The 25,705-nt window shown below is 43.0% G+C and overlaps 1 protein-coding gene across 3 annotated transcripts in view; it reads left to right on the top strand.

Moving 5' to 3' along the window:
- LOC131038431 (BAG-associated GRAM protein 1) overlaps positions 1–25,705 on the top strand; it is a 214,435-nt gene that overhangs the window by 148,323 nt on the left and 40,407 nt on the right. The gene's annotated exons all lie outside the window — the stretch shown is intronic.

The raw sequence follows: 25,705 nt of genomic DNA, 5'->3' as shown, positions 1-25,705 counted from the left end.
TAAATATTTATTTCTTATGTTCTACTTGCATTTGAGAATTTTTCTTTCATTGCCTGTTATCATCTCATTAGAGAAACAATAGAATTTTGAGCATTAGGAGTCTAGACAAGTAATTCAGAAAGGCAATGATGCATTGTGTGTTGATTAGGGAGACATATTAGGTCTTGGAAGAGGCATGGCAGTCACATCAAGAATGACATAATGCATTATATAAGCTGGTAATTGACATGTGAGTGTCATAGAGCTGATGTAGGTGTTTGGTCATCATGATGGAGGTTCTAACAAATTTTGAAAGCAGTTGTAGAGTCATACGCCATGGATTATTTAAATCAAACACATTCCAATCAAATGAACATGAATGTACCTATGCATATATGACACATCTAAATATTGTTAAACAGAAATGAAATTCTTTGAAATGCATTTATTTTAATATTTCTATATTGAGTTGTAGATGGCTACTCAATTCTCTTTCACCATAAGCTCCTTTTATAACACAAGATGATCCCCCTTGATATCATTGGCTAGTAATGCATATGAGTAGAAGGATGACAGGGAAGGGGGCTGAAGAGCAAGGAAATGTGGTCACAACAATAGTCCATGCCAAGGATGAAAAAATCAGCCAAAAATCGTCCAAATTGCGATTTATCGGGAGTGATTTGTCTCACCGATTTAATCTGCTGAAAAATCGCGATTTTCGTAGGGAAAAAATCGTGAATAAAATTTTAAAAATCACATTTTAAAAAAGTGAATCGTTTTTTTGACACAACCTTAAAAGTAGAATGCATGGGAAAAATAAAATACGATTTCAGCTGCTTCATTTTTTCAGTTTTCTAAACGCGTGACTCCAACGGTTGACCACATTCAGAAGGAGACTCATTTTTTTTCAATAGTCAAAGAACACATTAAAGTCATGCTTATTTTGTGACATTGCACCCTCTTCGAAAAAAATCCCCATCCTAGTGTATCGTCTTCTAGAAATTCCTAGCTGGGAACATTTTTGGTTCCAAAGTAATATTGCGTGAACATAAAAATTAGATTGTGGGAATGCTGAAAAACACAAGATTTCATGGTACTCATTTTACACCAAGTTACCACCCTTGTGGGTTGGAATTTAAAAAACTATCTCGATTATTTACAATCAAGCAAAGATGAAAAACTCTTACAAGTTCAACTAGAATCATCGGATTTAGATATTTATCAGTTTACTATCTTCATTTATACAGATTTAGAGATTGTTTTGCAAAGTTTCTATTTTTTATTTTTATGAATTGATTCATATATATTTGCATATATGATGTTTCTTAATTTTTTTAAAAAAATAATGTTTGCTTACAAATAAACAAAAATAATAGCAGTTAAAAAAAGAGCTACCATAGAAACTGTTGCCGGGAATAATCATTATGTTATGTTGTTATATTATGTTGTCGTCGGTAATAATGAGTTACAGCGGTCAGTTAGTTAGCCGACGGGTAGGTAGTTGGAGTTGCGACGGTTGTGTCGCACCCCTTCGGGTATTATATATTGTGTACCTTTTCTTCGAAGTAGGATCAAGTTAGTCGTGTCAGATGTAATGTTATAAGCACTTATTGTACATGGACTGTGGAATTAATACGGAGGCTGGTTATTTAATATATTTCCATTATGTTCTGTGCATTTACTTTCTGCATTTAACCGTTTACCCGAGAGGGCAAACATTTGGTGCCGTTGCCTAGACGAACTCGGGAACGGAAGACACAGATGGCGCACAGACACAATGGGCCTACCCGTTGGTGAAGTAAACCCGGAGGCCGACGACGCGCGGACAAAACTTTATACAGGAGAAGACACGGCAACGCGAGAATTTTCAATTTTGCTCTAGGTAGCCATTCAGACATACGTTCAATGAGAAGCGGCGGAGGCAAAAATCCCACCAAGTGCCGTGTGGACAGCGCTGGAGGTTAGCTCGGCAGTAAACCGGTTAATGAACCACCTCCCCCGGTTGCTTGCATAGGCATCGCTGGCACAACAGGCCGCCTGGAGGAGATTGCCCAGAAAGAGCGACGACAACAAATCCAGGCCAAGAGGAAATTGAACCTTGTAATAATCCCGACACACTGCTGATATAAATTGTGGCCGAAAGGCAAAATAAAAAGTAAAAATAATAAAAGTTTTTTTGTGTACATGGCGTGTGTTTGCTGTGTATGGAAGTGACTTATGCCCAATAGACTAAATAAGGACAAAAATAAAAAGATACAGAGTGACGAATGGGAAGTGGCACAATCTGCGTTGAATCTCAGACAGCAGATAGAACGAAGGCGTAGGCTAAGGCAGCTTGCCGAGGGACGACCGGCCGAGGGGTTGCCCGAAGGGAACCCAGGAGGTGTCACGGAGGTTGCGGAGGCAAAGATAGACAGAGAGAACTACACTGTCTACACTATTGTAGGGCTGCCAGAAGGAGTCACGGAGGGTGCCGAAGGAGAACTCTACAGTTCGCCAAAATACCACCGTAGGGTAAGAAGCCGCGAAGAGTTGGTGGAACAAACAAGGCGAAGTCTAAACCTGATTGACGCTACCAGAGACTTGCTAAAGAATTTGTCCATTTCAGAGGACAACCGGAGGGAGACAACGGAAGGTGACGGTACGACCGAAGGTGCCGAGGGAGCACAAGGGTACCGTACGGGAGGCAATTTGTTTGGTTCGGTGTCAGCAACTTTTTTCGGAGGACCCACGAGTGGAGGTTCAGTTGCAGGAGGCGGAGGATCGCCAGGTACAAGCACACAAGGAATTAGAGGAGCGAGACCCAGTGGTGGGATGGCGAGTAAACAAAAATTGCCAAAGTTCACAGGGGAGGGCAAGGAAGACCCCTTACGACACTGCCGTACATGTGAAACCATTTGGTCCGCCAATGGAGTAACAGACTAGAATGATTGGGTACAGCAGTTCCCAGCCACGTTACGAGGAGTTGCCATAGATTGGTACTCCGATGTGGACAAGCAAAAAGTGGCCACGTGGGCCAATCTACAGAAGAAATTCACGGGGGAGTTTCAGTTGCTCCGTGATGACAATGAAATTGTAACGGAGATATATAGTACCAAACAAGGTACCAGGGAGACAGTACGGGCATACAGTCGGAGGCTGAAAGAACTCTTGGGTAAAATGGAAAGCCAACCCGCAGATGGATTGAAGAAACGATGGTTTGTTGAAGGGTTGAAATCCTCCCTACGGAGGAAGATGAAAATTGTACCCCCGACGTCATATGACGACGCTTATAATAGGGCGATGGACCTGGAGAGCGAACACAAAACATCAAAGAAGAAGAAAAGTAAAAAATCCTCATCCGAGGACGATGAGTCTTCAGAGGAAAGCAGCAGCGACGACGAGGCTGGCAAACGGGTGCAAGCGCTCCAGAAAGACATGGAGCGAATGAGAAAGGAATTCAAAATAATGAGAAGCACTGGTCGGAACGAAGGGGACATATGGTGCACTGAGTGCAAAGAGGAAGGGCACACAAAGGGTAGTTGCCAAAAGAAGGCATTCTGTGAGATTTGCCAAGTGATGGGACACTCGACCAAGGAGTGCCCATACAACATGAAAACCCGAGGTACGCAAATGAACCAGGTGCTGTTCACGGAGCAGGCCACAACATCCGCACCAGCGGGTACCGGCCAACATACTAACACAACGGCATCATCTGGAGGATACCGGGACAACAGACGTGGCGGCGGAAGGAATAGCAACAATAACAATAACGGAAGCCGTATCCAGTATGACGCCAAGGGCCGGCCAATTATCCAATGTAGGGCCTGTAATCAGTGGGGGCACTTCGCCCGTGATTGCACGAAGGAAGCCACCCCTCAGCACCTCTGCCGTTGGTGTGGGCCAAGCGACCATGAGGATGCAAATTGCCTGCAGGCAGGGGTTAATCTCCTCAACATTGAGAAGGCTGAGAAGACTGGTGAGAAAGAAGTACTGGCGATCACCCGCGCCCAGACGAAAAAAGCCACTTATCCTGACCCCCATACGGAGAAGGAGAGATTACGGGAGGCAAAGGCCAATATTGAACGTGAGATGACGACCGAATGACGGGACAACGAGGTGGCGAGTACATCATCCCGTACGGAAGCGAAAAATAACATCATTGGGCAAATCTTGCAGATGGAGGTGCCGATAAAGGTAAAAGACCTTCTAGACTCTATGCCACAATTGAGGACTGCCATCCTCACCAATGTGCAAAGCACCGCAGCGTCGAGGGCACCACAGGTACGGGTTCCTGCCACTGCATCGTCGAGTGCACCACAGGTAGGGGTTCCCGCCACCGCTTCGAAGAGTACACCACAGGTGGAGGTTTCCGTCAGCCCTTCGACTGACCCGATGTTACTAGCCTTGAGTAGTGGTAGACACCCAGCTGTGGTAGAAATGGGTATCCGTGGGACCATTCTAAAGGACACCATTGTGGACGGTGGATCTGGGGTGAATGTACTACCAGAAGAAACATGGAAGCGGCTGGGGAAGCCCACCCTGTGGCCACCCACATTCAACCTGGTGGGAGCGGACCAACACGACATTAAGCCACTCGGCCTGTTGATGGCCCAGCAAGTGACAATTGGTACGCAACCATTCTCGTTAGATTTCGTGGTTATTCCCTCGAAGAAGAAAGGCTATGACGCCATCCTGGGGAGAGCGTGGTTGATCAACGCGAGGGTAAACCACAACTGGAAGAAAAATACACTTTCCATGGAGAAGGGAGGGCGGAAATATACCATTGACCTACACACCCAAGATGTCGGCGAAGAGCTCGCCTCTTCAGACTCGGACTTAGAGAACTCTAATAAAGGGGAAGGGGATTCGGAGGAAAGCAAGGGCAAGAACGCGATGGAGCCGAACAATGAAGGGGTGCTCGAATTGGAGGGATGTTCTGAAGATGAGGTATGCTCACTTAACGGGCTCTTCCACTGGCAAATGGAGGATTACGAAATGTTCCAAAGCTACAGGCTCGAAGTAGAGGAATCGGAGCAACCAACAGAGGTGTACTTGCCGGAATACAAAGAATATTGGAAGGGAGACGCCCCAAACCCTGGCGACGTAGATAATCTGAAGAGTGTTGGCAACGATTGGAACCCTGTGTGGAAGACCGCAGTCTTCAAAATCTTTATTATTATTCTTCTTCTTATGTATGGGAAGGAGGTCGTGGTCCCTATCGAATTTGTGGTTCCAGGTCTTCGGATGGCCATGGAAAATAGACTTGCCACCAACGGGTACAAATTGAAACCCTACCACGCGAAGCGCGCAAGGGACCTGAGAGGCCGGACGGACACCCGAGAGCCCGAAGGGGGACCTGAGTGGATGGAAGGGGACCTGAGAGGCGAGGCAGACGACTCAAGAGGCATAGGACCACAACAGGAGACACTTGGGCAAGAAAAACTGAGAAGGATGAAGGGTGATCTCAGAGACAGGGGACCCCAGCAGAAGACTCTCTAGCAGAAAACAAAAAAAAAAAAAAAGAAAAAAAAAAGAAAAAAAATAATTAAAAAAAATCGTATGGCCGTACGGGTCAGCTGACCGTACGGAAAAAAAAGGAGAAGAAAGCCACGGTGGAACCACCGTACGGTAGCACCACCGTGCGGTGGCAACACCGACGGTGGCACCACCGTGCGGTGGCACCACCGGCGGTGGAACCACCGTGCGGTGGCAACACCGGCGGTGGGACCACCGTGCGGTGGAACCATCGTGCGGTGGCAACACCGGCGGTGGGACCATTGTGCGGTGGCAACACCGGCAGTGGGACCATCGTACGGTAGCACGTCCACCACCATGCGGTGGAAACCATTGCTGTCGCGGAGCACGAAGACATAAACGCAGCCCCCGCACAAACAAACACAGTCGTACGGTGGAGGGTGTTGACCGCACGATCGGAGGTGCCAGTGTTGTTGTTGACCGTACAGGAAGGTTGTATGGCCGGGTAAATTACAGCGCCAAAAAAAAAAAGAAAAAAAAAGAAAACGACGACGGCCAGATTTAAAATGATTCGCTGGAGTTTGAAGCCAGGACATTGGAAAAGAAGGGTTTTTGGCATCTTAAAATATCACTGAAATGATGCGCGCCATGGACTTTCGTGGGGTTATGAAGGTTGTAAATTGGTATTGGACCCCGCGAGGGGCGCTGCCCCAGACCCCGTTGGGGGCGTTGCCCCCAGACCCCCAGTTTATTTTGAGCTACAGAAGATCATGGGAAGTGTTGTGATTGTCCATATTGTGAGAAAGAAGCCCGCAGCTAAGCATTGGCAGGGAAGTCATAAGCCGTAGAGGGAGGCGGATTTGGAGGTTGGGAACAAAGAGAGTTCGAGGGAAGGCATTGCAGGTCCGCGCAGTTGTATGACACCAGGGAGTTATTCAGTTCAGTTTTTAGCCTTTGGGGAGTGTGATGGAGGATTTGAGGTGTCTCCTAGCATTTGTGCCAGCGGATTGTGGCCACCTCCAGGCAGGATAGGTACGCTTTGAGGAACTCGGAGTATGTCTCGGTTGGACGTGAGGTTGCCTTGGTGGATGCACAGAGGGCTGGGGAGGAGCTGACCACCAGGTTGGAGGCAATAGTCGCGTGAGACTTAGTTCAGCGTACCCAGGAGTTGGATGCCGGGAGAGCAGCACGGGTGGCTATCGAGGACAAATTGGCTAGGGAGATAGTATCAATTGAGTAGCAGTTGGTGGAAGCTGAGACTGAAAAAGGTGTTTTGCAGCCCAGTTTGGGTTAGGCACAGGAGGACTGTGATGGCAAAGGAAGCAATATTGGTGAAATCCGCACTTGAGCATCGGATGGTAGCAAAAAAGGGTTTTCAGGCGAGGACGCAGGAAGTGTATAAGATCCGGGCCCGACTGGCGTTAGTAGTTCCTGCCGTTCATCTTTATTTTGTATTAAGTCGTCGGAGTCGACTTCTTTTCTTGGGGGGGATGATGTTGCCGGGAATAATCATTATGTTATGTTGTTATATTATGTTGTCATTGGTAATAATGAGTTACAGCGGTCAGTTAGTTAGCCGACGGGTAGGTAGTTGGAGTTGCGACGGTTGTGTCGCACCCCTTCGGGTATTATATATTGTGTACCTTTTCTTCGAAGTAGGATCAAGTTAGTCGTGTCAGATGTAATGTTATAAGCACTTATTGTACATGGACTGTGGAATTAATACGGAGGCTGGTTATTTAATATATTTCCATTATGTTCTGTGCATTTACTTTCTGCATTTAACCGTTTACCCGAGAGGGCAAACAGAAACAACATTAGGCAATTTTCAATCGTGTTCCAATGATGATTTATATTTGATGGAAATCAGAAATATGTTATTATATTGAATGTTCTATAAATTTAGTGTATATGTGTGTGTTTTTTTAAGAATATTTTAAGAAATTATATATTTTCAAATGTTCGATAAAATTGCCGATTTTTCACCGAGTCCTGATTTTTTTAAAATTTTGGGCCAAAAGATTTATTGCCGATTAAGAGTTTCTCATCTTTGGTCCATGCAACATTCCCCATAACTGCCAATCGATGCAAATTCAAAAAGGTTTTTTTCATTATATTTTTACATTTGTTTCTTTAAAATTGTCTTTTGACAAGGTGATTTTTCTGGTTTTAGCATATAAAATATAGCTTTTATGAAAAAAACTGTGTTACCTAAGGATGTGTACTCAACCAAAGTTGGGCTGTTTTGGGTCGAAAACATCCCCTGCCTCCCAACCCCCCCAAAATGTAAACGTTTCCAATAAGGTTGCAAAACAGGTAGAAACATCCCTGGGATGGGAAGGGGATGCCTAGAAGTCCCTCGATCATCCCAAGGACAGGGAGCCATCCCCTACAACATAGACAACTTTAAGTTGCTTTTAAAAAAAACTCTAGGACCCCCACATTCCTTTGCAAAAAAAAAAACCTAAATACAACAATAAAACATTCAAAACAAATAAAAAACCTCATTTGTGTTAGTATGCAAATTGTAAACAATTGAAGGAAGAAAAGCACAACTGAAGAATAACCAAATGAAAGAAGAAAAGAGAGGTGAGCAAAGGATAAAAGAAGACTAAGTATCCATCATTTGAGGTAAGTTCATTATATTTTGTTTGTTTTGACTAATTCTTTTGCTTTTTTTTTGGTTTTGTCAAAATTTCAAACTCTCAGGAAGGGTCTGTGTTTTACATTTTCACTTGCAGTTTTTATTTACATTTTGAGTAAAAAAAAAAAGACACAACAAGCTCTAACAGTAGTGAGGGTAGTGAGAGTGAAGAATTGAAATTTAACAAACATGCCATAAGTTCTTCAAGAAGTGTGGGTGTTTCAGGGACGCATAGTTTAGAAAATCTATTTAAATACTCTTGAAAAAATATGCAAAGGGCCCATTTAAGCTAAAAGAAACCACTTTTACAATACCCAACAGTTAGCAACAAGAACTTTTGTTTTGGGGGGATTAGGGATGTGTAATGTCCCATTTTCTGCTCTAGTTTGTTTGGGGGACTGTTGGCCAATTCCGAGACCCGTTGGTTAGTTTGAGGCAGAATCAGGGTTTCCTATTTTCTAGGAGGATGTTTTGGCATTTTTGGCACCTTGCATGTTTGGAGTTTTACAGTTTTGATTCTGGATTCCTTCTGGGTTTTCAAAAAGCTACGCAATGATGGTACATGCGTAACAATTAGTGGAGTTTGGTAAACTTACTATCTTTAGTAAGTGGGGGCAAGGACAACTCATTTTTCTGGGTTTTCAGAGAGCTTTGGGATAGTGTGACATGCAAATGAATCTGAAGACTTTTTCGACTTACTATTTTTAGTAAGTTGCGACGATTGCTCAAAATGTGGTTAAAATGCATTTGGACACACTCTTTTTAGTATGTACTATTTTTAGCAGGGTTTTAGCAGGTCTGTTCAGATGGCTATTTCCGACAGGTCAGTTTGAGCAGTTGGTCTTCCAGCATTTTTGGAGCTATTTTGGCATGTCTGAGCTTATGTTGGGTGAATTCATGGTTGAGGAAAAATATTTTATAAGTGAATTATTAATAAGGTGAAGCAGTCACCGGCTAGGAGGGACCTCAAAGAGATTAGTCTAGATCGGTTAGCAAGAGTAAACACAACGAAAACACAAGGACATGATGGAGGCAATGCAGAACAGATTGAATTATATCATGAAAACTGATTACAACCAATCAGTAATAGCCAGGTTACAGTAACCGGCTCACAGGCCTGCTAAAACATGCTCAAAATACAGAACAGGTCACGACTGGGACCTCAAATCTTAAGATATATCTTCTATGCTCCGTGTAACTTCTTCGATACATTCTAATGCTCTATTACAATGATTTATACGATCCAAGGGGATTTGGTCGGCCCAAAAAGGGTTCAAAACCCAAAGAACAAGACCTAACGTGTAAAACCAACAAGGTCGGCCTCTGCCAAAGAAATTCCTTCGGAAAATCCAAAGGATGAAGTGTAGATCATGGGGAAAGGCCGGCCACATGCCAGGGAACATCGGAATCAACGCTCAGGGCTCCGCAAGGAAGAATCCGGTAGATCACCAATGCAAATAGGTCTAGTCAACCGGTAACAGAAAACTGTCTCTGAAACCGGTAGCGATAACTTGTTGGAAAATGATCCAAATGCTCCACGATTTGGGAATAAGGAAGATGATCAAGTCTTCAAGCAAAATACAACTCCACAGGTTCTGGTGAGCCAAATTCGGGAAACACAGAAAGAAATGCTAAAAATTGCAAACAAAAAGCAAAACAGAAAGGAAATATTTTTTGGTTGATGCAAGATTGCTATGAACCGGGGATGCTCCTGCATCATAAGGCAAGATGGAGGCCTTAGGAAGAAAATGTTAATTTTATGAAATAATTCACTTATTTACTTTGGACACCATAATGCACTTTATTGATAATTTTTTATAAAGTATCATTTTCAAGACATAAGGTGGGTGTCCATTTTGGAGGTATTTTGTTTAAAGATTATAACCTTTAAAGTGTCTAAGCAATAGTTGATTTTGGCAACCCTTTTGGTAGAATACATGATTTAAAATAAACACAAATATTATATTGCTTTAGGCGTCCAAGTTGGCATTTGACTTCATTTCATTTCATGTCAATTTGGAGGGAGTTAAATTTGAATTTGGAGCTTCAAAGGCTATAAATAAGAGTGCTGGGATCTTGTTTTTGGTATCCATGAATATTTGAAATGAAGTGTTGCCGAATTTGTGCCAAACTTGTGCTTCGAAGTTGAGAGCTTCCTAGCTTGTGTCAGTTTCGTGCTTGAGAGATAGCACCTAGCTGTTGGAGAGCCTATTTCTCATCCAGAGGAATAGAATGAGCTTCATTGAGATGGATTTTGTTATTGTGTTTTTCAGTTTTCTAAGTGTTAGTGTGATTTTCTATGTTGCTGGTTTGTCCATGGCCGAAGTAGTTATTCGATCATATTTCCTTGCCTGATTGTCTGATCATTCTGGGTATTGGCACGTTGGATTCCTCTCTGCTAGGTGCCCCTTTTTTTAAAGTTTCATGAATTATAGCGAAGAGCTGGATTTTTAAGGCAGATTGCCCCTCTCTAGGTAGGCCGTACCATGTTGGAAGTGATCTTGGGATGTGTACATTAAAGTTTGAAGGCTGTTTGGATTAGTTTGTGGGTTGAGACTTGGGCATCCCCTTCCTAGATCTCATTTGCCACTGATTTGGAGCTATTTGGAGGTCTCTTGAAGGAGATACGAACTTCATAGTGCTGCTGGTCTGGTTTTTGGTGTTGCTGGTGTGTTATTTCAGATTTGGTAAAGTTTTTTTTCTGGTTTGTATTTTCCAGTATTCATGATTGTAGCTTCTTGGAGTATCTTCCTGTATCTCTTAGAGATTGGATCTTGATGTACTGACAAGTATTTTGCAGAGTTGCCATTGTAAGGCTGTATTCAGTAGTATTGAAATAGCCCATTTTATTTCTACACTATACTTCTTGTATCACCCACTGCATAGGTGGAAGAGGCTGGCTTGACACCTATCTCTATTGTATTTTGTACTCCTCTCCTCCCGCTGAATAAGTGGTTGAGTGATAGTTAGTTATTTCTAGTCCTCCCACTGAATAAGTGGTTGAGTGATAGTTTGTTGTTTCCAGTCCTCCCACTGAATAAGTGGTTGAGTGATTGTCTTGTTTAATTTTGGTCTTCTTGGATTTGTAATTGGCTGGTTATACCACCAAGTAGTTGTTAATTTCCAACATTTCTTTTATCCCACTGAAAAGTGGAAGTGGCTGGTCCAACCGCCAATATATATTGCTCTCAATATTTCATCTTGCTAATGCTAATGGGTGAAATTGTTGTGTTAAAAGTCTGAAAAAAACTAAGGGGGGCATTTTAGTATGGCTGTGTCATTTGTAAGGAGGAATACAGGGGAAACTACATGAGTTTACTCCCATCTTATAGGCAAAACTTGTTAAGGGGTGAAAATATGCAAAAGCATAAAATGAATTGAGAAGGCCATGGTGACTAGGTTGCACATGGACAGTAAAGCCAAAAAAAAGGAATACTAGTGGAGTCTTTGCAGCCATTGTGTAGTGCTAATGCTATTGAATTTACACATGTTGAACCTAAGAGTCAAAGAGGAAAGAAAAGTTCCAATTGTGTTGCACGCATGTTTTATATGCAATTACAAGATGTAGCTGATAGTTTTATTGCCAAACTTTTTCATGCTAATGCCATACTATTATATGTGGCGTGCTCTCCATATTTTAAACAAATGTTCAAAGATGCACTAGCTGCTGGTCCTTAATATGTCCCCCCTTAGATCATAAGCTACGCACCTCCCTCCTTTAGAAGGAATATTCTAAGGTGAGTATAATGATGGAGGAGATGAGACAAGTTTGGACAAGGGATGGCTGCTCTATCAATATGGATGGGTGGACTGATATTAGACATCGGCTAATCATCAATGTTATTGTCACATGTTCAGTAGGCTCTTATATTCTTAGAGGTAGTGATTTTTTGGGGGAAGATGAAGGATGCAATTTCAGATTTTGAAGGATGACATAGAAGAGTTTGGACCCTCCAATGTTGTACAAGTAGCGATTGATATAATCGGTGTATGCAAGCTAGCTGGCTTAATGGTAGAGGGTGCTTACAAATACATTTTTTTGACCCCATGCTGTGTTCATGCGTTGAACACTACATTGAAAGACATTGGGAAAATAGTGTGGGTGAAGGAAGTGGTGTCAGAAGCTAGAGGCATCTTGCAATCATCACACATCACTTGCTTTGTTTAGGACGTTTTGAGGAAGGGATTCTTGAAGCTTGTGGATACTAAATATGCCAACTTGAAGTATCCCTTGTCTAATCTGACCCTGTTTTGCTTATTTGAACTCCAAGGAATATTGTCAAACTCTTGTCTTACAAAGTCTGTAGTTGCTAAGCCAATGATAGATATTGTTTTGTTTTGGGTTTGGTTTTGAATGTTTGATGCAAATTGATAATAAACCAACTATGCTTTGCTTAAAGGAAATTCCGAAACTAGAATGCAATTTAGAGAGCTGGAAAAGATTGTTATTTCATATAGGAATATATATACAAACTCATTTATGCCAAAACATACCTGGAAAGACAAGCTATTCACTTTTATAGAAATCTGGAAATGCACATTTATCAATGAATGTGACAGCTGAAAGTGATTGATCTGCTTTATTCACTGATTTATATTCAATGCTAAACACCTTGTATATGCTAGGCGTCCACCTTTGATGAAAGAAGACCTCCAAAGTTATGCAATCTACTCTTTGGTTCACACGTCCTCGTGATCACAGCCACACGTGCCACATGCTACAGCAGTACAGCCTGTCTAGGTTGGTACGGTCAGATTGTATTTGGCTGTGTATAGTTCTTAAATGCTGCAGTAAGAAATCTGGAATGCATTCTTTCAATCAGCTCTTCAAACCCCTCAAACATATGCCTTCAATCTGCTCAAATAAGCTTGTAATCTGTCATTAATGGCCGCCAATGGTGAATACCTGGGTCTGCTGTAGATAAACCTCCAAAAACTTCAAACCCTTGATGAAATTCTTCACTTTTAAGAACAAATAGAACTCCTGGATGAAGCCCTCTCAAGCAATAATATCAGCTGGTATTGCATGGCCTCAAACTTGCACAAACACTGAAGAGTTTTCGTTCTCCAATGTTGTAGTTGACTGAAACCCTTGTGTATTTCTACACTCAGGTCTCATATCAAAAAGCACAAGTCCAAAATAGCATCAAGAATTAAGTTTGATTTGCTTTTTGAAACCTGTTTATATCCTCTCAACCCTTAAATGCCTTTAATTTCCTTTTGAAATCCACTTTTAGGGTTTTAATAAAACTTTATAATAACTTTTCAAACTTGGGCGCTCATACTCGTAAATAATAAATGCACTTTAATATCATTTTTAATGATATATTATGTTCTCCCATTGACTTCATAAATTACTTCAATATTTGGCCCCATAAATCATAATCATTTAATTGACTTTTAAATCACTTAAATTGAGGGTCATGGCCCCATTGTGTATAAAGTGACTTTATAACTTTATAATTGCACCTAGTAAATAATTATTAATAAAGTAATCACTTTTTTAATAATTAATATAACATATCTCCACAAATAATCATTATTTCTCCATTCCTTCTGAACCTGGGAGTTGACCATTATGTCCACTGCACATCCAATTGCCTTACTTAAAATAGTAAGGGTCCCTCTCTATCAACCACTGATTTACTATAATAGTAAATCCCTCATTATCTGATCAAACGAGTTGTGCAAGGGATCGACACTGCAATCATAGCCCGTCCAGGTGCTCTTCTATAAATAGAAACCATGACTTTCCTTAAATGATGACTTACTATAAATAGTAAGTGTACCAAACTGAGTCCAACGAAGGCCAAACCTGTACCCATATTGAGCTCTGAGAGAAATAACATATTGATCTCTGCCAATTGGGACTCTCTAACTATCTGAGTTAGTCTACAAGGGCCAATGATAGGCTAACCAATCATAAAACAAGACTAGCTAAAAAGGGGACATTATAGTCCGCCCTCCCTGAAATTGCTTGTTCCCAAGCAATCTCAACAACAAAGAACACACCACTCCACCAGGATCCCAAGGGAAGTGTTGTGTAATGTCCGTCATGTCACCATCCATCTTCCGCTGCTCAACACTGATCCCAACTTCACCATACCAGAAGTGGTGAAACCAACCAACAGGACCCACCCCTGTCACCACCTAGGTCCCAATGCAAATGAGACTCGCATCCATTTGTATTGTGGAGATAAGAACTCTTGAAGGTGTCTGTATCACAACGACTATCTCCATCCTCTACTAAACTGCCATGGATGTGCTGAATCTGTAAGTAGTCCCCCACCAACTTGCACTTGTTGATTCCATCTACTAAAGATGGTGAATACCCATCTCACCAAGGATGGTATAATCCTAGAGCCAATCCACACCGATGCATCATCAAGTCCTCCACATGTGGATCAAAAGAAAAATGATGAGCACTCCTCATTGTGTAGTTACAGTAGAAAGCTCCAACCTCTGTCAATGGTTCATCACTAACAACTCTGGAATTAGGAGATGGCTCCAATCCCTAACCCTGAACAACTGATTGGGCAGGGGCTTTGGTAACCCTCTTTGCAAGCCCAACCAAAAAATCTCTATTAATGAATTGCAGATTTTTATATTAAATTTCTCATTTTATTATTAACTAACACATTGCTGATTTTATTGTTAAATTTTTTATTTTGTTTCCAAGTTTCTAACTTGTAAATTTACTAAATTATTTTCATTCTTTGTAGATATATTTTCTCCATTATCTCACTTTTTGTGCGGGTCATAAGATATGCTGATACAGACTCTCCTAGCCTTGGAGAGATTTATGAAACATTTGACAACACGCTTGGACAAATGAAGCAAGCAATTTGCAATAGGGACCTGTTGTGACGTTTTCACACATCGCCCCATTGCAAATGGGGACCCATGTTTTTTGCTTTTTAGGGTTTGTTCTTTAGGTTTTTTTTAGGGTTTTGTTAGCTAGCCTTTGCATTTTGAACGTCGCCGAGGGGATCACATGGATAGCAAGTCCGGCTTGAGTGAGGTCCTGATCCTGAAATTTGGCTAAGTCTGGAATGTCCTGATCTTGAATTTGACTAAGTCTGGAAACTGAAAAAACCTCCAAAAACTAGATTTTGCAATATAACTCCTGGAGGTCTGAAACCACTCTCAAACATCCTGAAAGTATATATGGAATATAACTTAAAGTATAAGAAAGATCTTATACTTAAATGTTATATTCCATAAAAATTATCCTGATAGAGAGTGCGAAAAGTCAAATTTCGCTCGTGTCCTTCTCCAAGGGTCCAGAGCGAAAAGCGCTCCTGTCCCTCTCCAAGGGACCAAGGCGAATCGCTCGTGTCCCTCACCAAGGGTCCAGAGCGAAAATGCTTAGTTGAGCCATTCCTGACCTTGTTTGGACGAATCGAGACATCAAAGGCATGGTGAAGGACGAAATGAGCATGATAGAGCATCCAGACTTGATCAAAAACAACGAAATGATGAAGTTTTTGCCTAGAGGGTCAAATTCGCTCCTGTCCCTCACTGAAGGACCAGAGCGAAATTCTTCATAAGGTACGATCTGGGCAAAGATCAAGTCAACTTTATGTTTGAAGGCAAGAAAGGAGGCAAGATGAACGCGTTTAAGACAAATTGAAGATTATGAAACGCCAACAAGGGACCAAAATGCTTAAGTTCGCTCCTGTCCCTCAGGAAGGGACCAGAGGGATTTTTGTTATAGATGATTTTCTGGCTAAGTTACAATCAAACCCAAGGCATGGATGAATGGAATGGAATGTTACGAATCCGTTGAAGATAATTTTAGAGGTTAGCAATATGATGTGGAGCCTACAAGAGCAAGATCGCTCCTGTCCCTCTCCAAGGGACCAGGGTGATATAATGATTATATTGCCTTTTCCTCCAAGTTCAGACACTCCAAGACAAAGAACAAGGTGGCAAGGACATTTCGAAGCGTCCCAATCAAGCGCAAAGCATCGAAGATCGTCAACATTGAAGGATTTACATCAAGACTCCTAGTTCGCTCCTGTCCCTCAGGAAGGGACCAGAGCGAAATTCTCATAAAGGCCTAGATTTTTAAAGTTGATCATGTTTCAAGCGACCAAGGAGAATCAAGGGGACTTCATTTTACTCATTGAAGGTAATGGTAAGTTGAAGAACGCAAGAACAAACTCAAAACCTTGAGGATCGCTCCTGTCCCTCTCCAAGGGACCAGAGCGATGTTTATTATATTGGCCAATTCATGCAAAAATCACGTGAGGTCAAGGTTTTCCAAGGTCGCAAGAGGTCCAAGGCGTGATTAGAAGGTGATATACAAAGACTTCAAACGTTAAATGATCATCAAATTAACACAGAGGCTATATCGCTCTTGTCCTTTGGACAAGGACCAAAGCGATTTTTACAAAAACACTCATGCTCCTTCAAAATCAAGACAATGCAAGGATTGGCGAAGTAAAGGACGTCCTTTGGAAGACAATGAACGAAGAATGAAGATCAAGTGTTTGCAAATTTGAGCCAGGACATGGAGATCGCTCCTGTCCCTCTCTAAGGGACCAGGGCGATATCACCACAAAAGGACATTCAATCGCAAGGAAAAGTTAATCAAGCTCGAAGGACCTAACAAAAATGTCGATTTGAACGTGGAGATGAAGACTTTGGACGTCGAAATTGCAAGAATCAAGACCAAATTGATGGATCGCTCCTGTCCCTCAGTCAGGGACCAGGGCGATGAGGTATGTATTATTTCATTTTCAAAAATTTGGCGCTCAAACACATTTCTTTAAATTTATTTTAAATGCTAAAATCGATGGATTGCAAATTTAATTAAGGATGGCATTTAAAATTTGCGCTTGATATCTATTAATTATTTTTGCCTTTATAAAAATCGAAATTTATTAATTTAAATAATAGAGGCATTTAATAATTAATTATTAATTAATAAAAAATCAAATGGGGCGCTTGATTTAAAATTTGTTTCATTTTACAAGGGTCGGCCTTTTAAGTTTATTTTAAATTTGTCTTATTTACCAAAGTCGGCCTAATATCAATATGAAGGTAAGCGCCTATAAAGGGAAGGTGGTTTATTCATTTCAAATCATCATTTAACATCCTTCATTAGCATGCGATTTGGAGAATACAAAGGAGGTGCGAAATTGTCATTCAAGAGGAGGGCGCAGACATCATCAAAGGAGTGCGAGCTTAGTCTCAAGTTGGGCGAACTTGCCAAAGACCACGTCAAAGATATCCTCAAGGGTGATGAATTGATAAAGGGATCGTTCATTTAAAGGAGATCACGTTGAAGCCATCTAATTTTGATTTTGCCTAGGCAAATTCCTTGTTTTGCATTCTAGAGTTAGCTCTCAAGGAGAGGTATGGCGATATGGATTTATTGTTTTGATTTTGAATTTTGATCGTCACAGCCTTAAATTTTGAAATTTTGAATTCATAGCTCAATAGTCGTTTTTAGGAAATGATTAATAAAGGACTTATCATTAAGTTTCCTAAAATTTGCTCTCTAATTTATGTTATGTATTGCAAAATCATGTTTCTAATTTTGAAATGTTGTGTAGGCATCAAATGGAGATCTCATCAAGGAAAATCAAGCCAGGACGGTCTTCGCCAGGACAATCAAGTAAGGACATGGGCAACCTCCTTCAATCCAACGTTCCAAGGCGAGGTACATCATCATCCTGCACATCAAGGACAAAAGGAGTTAGGACAAGAGTTAATTAAAGATAGCCTCTCAACGACATCAAATTGAATATCTAGCAAGCTACAAGTGTCAGATGAGGTGGCATCCCAGTCATCACTCCTCCAGTCAGTGTGGTCCACCTCAGCATGTCCAGATTCAATGTACTTAACTCATGGAAGGTGGCACAAACTCCGATGTACCTACCCCGGCTATCCATTGGTCGATTTTTCTAGAAGGGACATGTGTCCAAGCAATACAATTTTATCATTGGTCGAGCATTAAATGTTATGTAATGGTTGTAACAAACCCTAATTAGGGTTTTCGTTGTAAAATCTTGGCCATTGATCTTGAATTGATCTAAGCCATCAAATTGTATTGTGGGCACTATATAAGCCCAGGCATTTCATTTGTAAAGGCTAATTAGCAATAAGTTAGAGATAGCATGTAAATAGTTGGAAGAGTTAGAATATAGTTGATAGAATAGTAATTAGAGTAGAATAGGAGGACAAGGCAAGAAATTGTTGCCATGGATTGTAAACAAATTCCATTTTCATTGAAGTAATGGTGAAATATGTCGTTTTCTTGCAATTTGCATGGTTTCTTGTTGAGTCTTCAATCCTAGATGGTAAATGATTAGATGAATGGAGGAAATGCGATTGATTAATGGTGGAATTCGTACATCCATACTACTAGCAGTTTGTTGATTGCAGACTTGCCTTGCGTAGTCAACTGGATCATTCAGCCTAAGCTCAATTTCAATTTGTTGCCTCTTCATTGATATGCATCAACTTGGATGGTATCTATGCCTGCGGTGATGATTTGAACATCATAAAGCTTCCCTAGAAGATCGCACTAGCCTTGTGTAGATGTTCCATTGATGTCAAAACAAGATCTAGTTAGAGTTTCATCAAAAATCAAGTCATTGCTCCTACATTCTTAGTATTAGGATTAGATCCTCTCTTCGCCCTTATCCTTTTTTCATTTTTCGAATCTAAGTTAGTAAGAGCCTGTGTCCAGCAAAGCAGATCGGAAGTTCAATCATCACACGTAAGGCCCCTTGGAGGAAACAGCAAATCACATCATACCGCTGGAAGCTTGTCCACACGTAGAGACCCTACTAAAAGGAACCTTGGAGTCTACCTAACTGATCCTTTACGCGAATCTTCAGCAGTTAGAGACTATTTTCTCAAGAGAGGATAAGATGCCTATTGGTATTTTATTCTGTGTATGATGGTGTACAAAATACACGTCAACAGGACCCTAATTTTGGATTTTATAGGGAGCACATTAGGTCCATTGTGACATGGAGGTGGGCGCTATGAACACCCCTCTTCGTATGAATGTCTACATTCTAAATCCCAAATGGTATGCAACAAGACTTAAGAATGTTTCCATTTGATGATGAAGAGGTGAAAGAAGGCTTGATGAGGGTCCTTGCAAAAATGTATATTGAGGAGTCTAGCAAACTTAGTGGCAAGACTTTTTGAGTATTCATGGCCCAATATTTAGTACACCAAAGGCGAGGATGGATAGAGCTACATTAGCTCAATCCAACCCTATTGGATGGTGGACTTAGCATGGCAAGGATGCACTAGAGCTGAGGATACTTTCCATTTGTCTCCTTTCACAAGTTGCTAGTTCCTCTGATGTAGAGGGGAATTGGTCTACATATAGGTTCATCTAGTCAGTCAAGAGGAATAGGCTTACCTAGATGATCAAAGAATTTGGTGGTTTTGCATAGTGCCTTGCAGATTTAGAATTGACAGACACTTGAGCATCGTTAGACTCCAATTGCATGTTGGGATGTTGATCCTGAAGATACTAAATAGGGTGATTAGGAGGCATAAGATGTATTTTTTGGGGTTCCATTGGATGAGATAAGCTCTCATAGGGGCAGTGACGTAGACAATGATTTTGATGCACTGTTAGGGGAGGTTGTTAGGGGTACATAACATATGTTAGTAACAATGATAGTTATAATTGTGTTTATGTTGTGTTTATGGTTATGTTGCATCGACGAGAGGTTCCTGTCGGGTAGTTGAGAGTTGGTGATAGTTGGCAACTTGGCCAACCGTTGGGTCTATATATTGTTTGGATGGAACCTCGACAGGGGAGATGATGTATGGATATTCTGGATAATGAAATAAATATATAACTCTCCTGGTCTAGTTGTTATCATTATTACTTATGCTGTGATATATGAATGTTCTGTTACAAGAATAATTGGTACGTGTGGAAAACACTGTGTTATCTGTGAGTTTTACCAACCTTACATTAAGGACTAAACATTTTGGCTCCGTTGCTTGAACGAACCTGGAGATAACTATGGTGGCAGGCAAAAGGAATTAATGGGCCGACCATTCAACCAACAATTAATTGTCGTGGACAGCGACACGCACGAAGAGAGTACCACGGAAGAGGCACGAGAGGATCAGTTGACGACAGACTTGGTAGAGTTGTGGGACGTGTCAGTCATGCAGTACGTGCAGAGGGAGGCTCAGGAGAGAGCCGTCTCTGAAGGTATGGTATGTGCTGAACTCACCGTCAGCACTCTCGTCTTTGACCTGCTCGGAAGTATTCCAAGGTTACTCGCTAGAAATCTGATTGCACTTCAAGATCGAACGGAGGAAAGTGCATGAGAACTCCGTTGGCAACAAGTACTCCAAAGGTACGAGGAGCGGAGCCGTAGGGAGGAAGAGGAGAGGGAGGCTAGTCGCCACCGTACCTCTGGCACTTGATGCCCCTACGACCAAACAGGGACAAACGTACCACTGCCACCAAAGGAGTAGACGAGGGAACTGTATGAAGATCTCTCCGCATAAAAGAACAGGCCGAACGAAGACGACGACTAAGGGAGGTTGTTGACTCGAAGAGCCAGGAGTAACGCAACAAAAGTTGGAGTGTGAGTCGGAGTCGTAGTCGGCAAAGACAAAGGCCGTGTACGTGGAAGGAGTTGGCCGAGGTCGCCAGGAACTTGCCACTTCCAGACGTAGTGGAGGAAGATCTCGCTGACTAGGTCCTACACTCGACGTCAAGTGAAGAGGACTCCAGAGCTGAGTCGCAGAGCAACCCGTCGAAATATTCTGAACAAGGAGAGGAGGCGATATGGGACCTGCACGAAGAGATCGCCACTATTTTTGAAGCAACATTGTCTGGCATCAGGAATTTGTCCTTGTCAGAGGGCATCAAAAGAGGAGGGTCAGATCTAGAAACCCCAGGAAGGAGAGACTATAGGAGAGAGGGTGACCAAAGCCTTGCGGATAGGGGCCCAACCAGACCAAGAGCGTACGGTACCTCCTAGACACACAATACCTTTCCGGCATATAGTCACTTCCAAGCGCTACATAAAACCCTCCAGGCAAGAACAATGGCACACACCTCGGAGAAACAAAAGCCTCCAAAATTCATGGGCAACGGGTCGGAGGACCCTGTACGGCATTGTAAGACATGCATGACCATTTGGGAGGCAAATGACGAGGATGACTAGGATTACAGGTTGAAGGCATTTCCAGCCACCCTGTGGGGGATAGCGATTGATTGGTATACAGACTTGGATGCCCAGTATAAAACGTCCTGGAACAGTCTGAAGAAGGCATTCCAAGAGGAGTTCAAAGTCCTACGGGATGACAATGAAATCTTGGCGGAGATTTACAACACCAAGCAAGGAAAAAGTGAAAGTGTGGGGGCATATAACATAAGGCTGAGGGAACTACTCAACAAAATGGAGAACCAGCTGGTTGATGGCCTCAAGAAGCGTTGGTTTGTTGAAGGACTGGTACCGTCTCTCAAACGGAAGATGAAAGTGGTCCCTCCGCCCTCGTATGACGAAGCATGCAATTGTGAGATGGATATTGAAAGTGAAACTAAGACATCTCGAGGGAAGTGCCGGGTGAGCAATGGTGACAGTACGGATGAAGACAGTGATGGGGAGTCCAAAACAGTGCAAGCACTCCGAAGGGATATGATGAAGATGATGAAAGAACTAAAGGCTGACAAAGAAGGTGGCAGGGAGGGAAAGGAGCTATGGTGCACCGACTGCAAGACGAAAGGACACACTAAGGGGAGTTGTCCCCGCAAAGCCTTCTGTGACATCTGCCAAGTAATGGGACATTCCATTAAGGAATGCCCGTACAACTTGAAAACACGGAGCACACAAGTGCTCTATGCCCAACCCGATCAAGTCACACTGCCAGCGACACCTCCGAAGCCGGGAAGAAACTCTGATGCCTCTCCTGGAGGGTACACGAACAATCGACGGGGTAACAACAGGTCCAATAATAACACGCCAAGGAGTAGAATTCAATACGAAGTGAAGGGACGACCCATGATTCAATGCAGAAAGTGCAACGAATGGGGTCACTTTGCGCGGGAATGTGAAAACGGGGGTGACACAGGAAGTTTGCTGTGCAAATGGTACGGTCTAGGAAATCAGGAGGACATAGACTGTCCAAAGCAAAAAGGGGTGAATATGTTGGAGGGAGAAGGACTGGGGGAAGGCGTAATGGCAATCACAAGATTGCAAAACAAGAAAGCCATGTATCTTGACCCTCGCACGGAGAAGGAAAGACTTCATGAAACTAGGGCGGATATCGAGCGGGCGATGGCAGAAGAGCGGAGGGCCTCGCACTCGGCTGCCAGTACACCACTCCGGTCGGGACCGGAGAAAACTATCATTAAGCAGATGTTACAGACCACAATACCCGTACGGGTATCCGACCTTCTACAGACCATGCCACAGTTGAGAACAATACTCGTACGGGTATCCGACCTTCTACAGACCATGCCACAGTTGAGTATGGCCCTGACAAATTTAGCTGGTGACACCACTGTCGGCCAGGAACATCGGACGATGACATAACCACATAGTACGACTCTGGTGAAGGAACCTGGTACGGATGCCATGGACCCTATGCTACTCATGGTAAGCATTGGATGAAACCTTGCCATGGTGGAGATGGACATAATCGGACAAAAGCTCACAAACACCATTGTGGATGGCGGGTCCAGAGTCAATGTACTACCGGAGGAAACGTAGAGAAGCCTTGACAAGCCTACTCTTTGACTACCAACATTCCATCTCGTAGGTGCAGACCAACACGGTATCAAACCTCTCAGTAGTCTCATGGCACAAAAGGTAGTGATTGGGACACAAGGATTCCATCTGGACTTCGTAGTCATCCCACTGGAAAGAAAAGTGTACGACGCCCTCTTAGGAAGGGGATGGCTGATCATGGCTAGAGCCAATCATAACGGGAAGAAGAATACACTCTCAATTGAGAGTGATGGTCATAAGTATGTAATCGATCTAAAGAATTATTCTGTCAGTGAAGAGCTCGCGTCATCCGACTCTGACTCGGAGGATTCAAATAGATGGGAGTGGGGTTCCGAAGGAGACAGAGGAGGGAAGGAACCCAATTAGGAAGGAGTGTTGGAACTGGACGGATGTTCTGAAGATGGAACTAGTTCGCTGGCTAGACTCTTCCATTGGCAAATGGTGGACTACGAGGTCTTCCACCCGAAGTGCCACATGTTGCAAGTATGTGAGATTGGGGAATCGAGTGGTTGTATGGACGAACAGTCATTTCCATCGGAGTACGACAGGTACCGGGAGGGAATGACACGAGTGGATGATACGCCAACCCACCATTTTGAATGAGACAAACCCAGTAACCATCAAAGATCCATTCCCAATTCCATTCACTGACAGCATCTTGGAGGAAGTAGTGGGGCACGAGATATACACATTCCTAGATGGGTTCTCGGGATACAACCAGATAAGTATTGCGGTAGAAGACAAATTGAAGACCACATTCGTGGTGGAGGAAGGGGTGTACACCTATAATCGCATGCCCTTCGGACTATGTAGTGCACCTGCAACTTTCTAGAGAATAATTCTACACATCTTTGACAAAATGTTCGTAGGAAACTTCAGGGCATTCCTGGATGACAGGTCGATTTTTAGCGACTAGGACACCCATTTGAAGGCTCTTGGAGAATGTATGGAGAGGTGTCGAAAAGCTAGGCTGGCTCTAAACCCAAGGAAATGCAAGTTTATGGTACCGCAAGGGAAGCTTCTTGGCCACATTGTTTTTAAGGAAGGTCTGAAGACAGACCCGGAGAAGATAGGAGTGATTGTCAACATGGAGAGCCCAACGAATGTGACAGGGGTGAAATCATTCTTGGGCCATGTCAGCTACTACCGGAGGTTCATCAAAGGCTTTGCACAAGTTTCCTGGCCCCTAGATAAGCTAACAAGGAAGGGAGAACCGTTCGTATGGGGTACGAAGGAGGAAGAAGCCTTCAAGGAATTGAAAGACCGGCTGGTGAGTGCACCAATATTGGTATACTCGGATTGGAATAAGGAGATTCATGTACACGTCGATGCCTCCAACTTTGCAATTGGTACTACCCTCATGCAGGTAGGGACACAAGGGCTGGACCATTCCGTTTTCTTTGCGAGCCGACTCCTGTCAAGGGCTGAACAGAACTACAGCACAACAAAGCGAGAAGCACTAGGGATGGTGTATGCCATACAAAAGTTTCGACACTACCTGTTGGCTACGCCGTTCACATTTTATGTGGACCATCAGGCACTAATGTACTTGGTAAATAAACCAATTATCCAAGGTAGGGTAAGTAGATGGCTACTGCTCTTGCAGGAGTTTACCTTTACCATTATTGTACGACCAAGAAAGTCCCATGTAATAGTCGACCAACTATCAAGGATCAGATCAGGAGAACCAGCCGAAGGGGTGAACGAGGACTTTCCAGATGCACACTTGTTCCAGATTGCAATACTACCATCCTGGTACGAAAAGATTGGCCGGTACCTCTCTACCTCCACATTTCCAAGAGAGATGCCCCCAAGGGAATGGAGGAAGCTGACACTGAAGAGTAAGAGCTTCCAACTAATTGATGGGCTGTTATACAAAATGGGTCCTGATCAAATCTTGAGGAGATGTGTTATGGAGGAGGAAATCCTCGGTGTGTTGAAGGAAGCACATGACGGATTAGCAGGCGGACATATGGGACCAGATGCGACTGCTTGGAAAGTACTTTTGGCTGGCCTATGGTGGCCAACTCTACACACCGATGCTCGAGAGTGGGTGATTAGGTGTGATACTTGCCAGCATGCAGGAAAACCACTGAAGAGGGATTTCATGCCCCTCTTTCCTTCGTAGCCGCAGGAGTTATTCGAACGTTGGGGTCTGGACTTTGTGGGACCTTTGAAGCCGAGTAGCATGCATAGGTGCAAATATATTGTAGTAGCTACGGAATACCTCACCAAGTGGGCAAAAGCGAGGGCCTTGCCGGATAACACTGCTCTGAGTACAACACGATTCTTGTATGAACAAATCGTCACGAGGTACGGGATACCCCTTTAAATCACGAGTGACAGGGGAGTGCACTTTGTCAACCAAGTAATTCATACTATGACCGTAGAATTCAAGATCTTTCACAATCTCTCTAGTCTGTACTACCCCTGAGCTAATGGGCAAGTAGAAGCAACCAACAAGGTGTTCGTGTCAATAATTTACAAATCATGTGGGGTGGAGCTGGAAGACTGGGAGGAAAGGCTACCAACCGTACTATGGGCTTACCACACAACGTACAAAGTCACTACGGGGCATACTTTGTTCCAGCTCATGTATGGGAGGCAGTAGTACCAGCGGAGTATACCGTACCTAGCCTGCGGGTGGCGATGAAGAGAGCTTGAGTGCAAGGCTTGGGAACTTGATAAAACTGGACGAACGAAGAATAATGGCAGAATGGGCAACGAAGGTGGCGCAACGCTGACGGAAGTGTTGGCATGACTAGCACCTACGACAGGTCAACTTCCGACTGGGGCAGTTAGTTTTGAAGTATAATGGCCGGAACGAACTTCGACCAGGGAAATTTAAAGTTCGGTGGCTCGGACCCTATAAGATCAGAGAGGTCGG

This window comes from Cryptomeria japonica, chromosome 8 (genome assembly GCF_030272615.1).
Source record: "Cryptomeria japonica chromosome 8, Sugi_1.0, whole genome shotgun sequence".
NCBI classification, from domain to species: domain Eukaryota; kingdom Viridiplantae; phylum Streptophyta; class Pinopsida; order Cupressales; family Cupressaceae; genus Cryptomeria; species Cryptomeria japonica.
The sequence above is the reverse complement of the archived record's forward strand: the minus strand, read 5'-3'. Positions and strand labels throughout refer to the sequence as shown.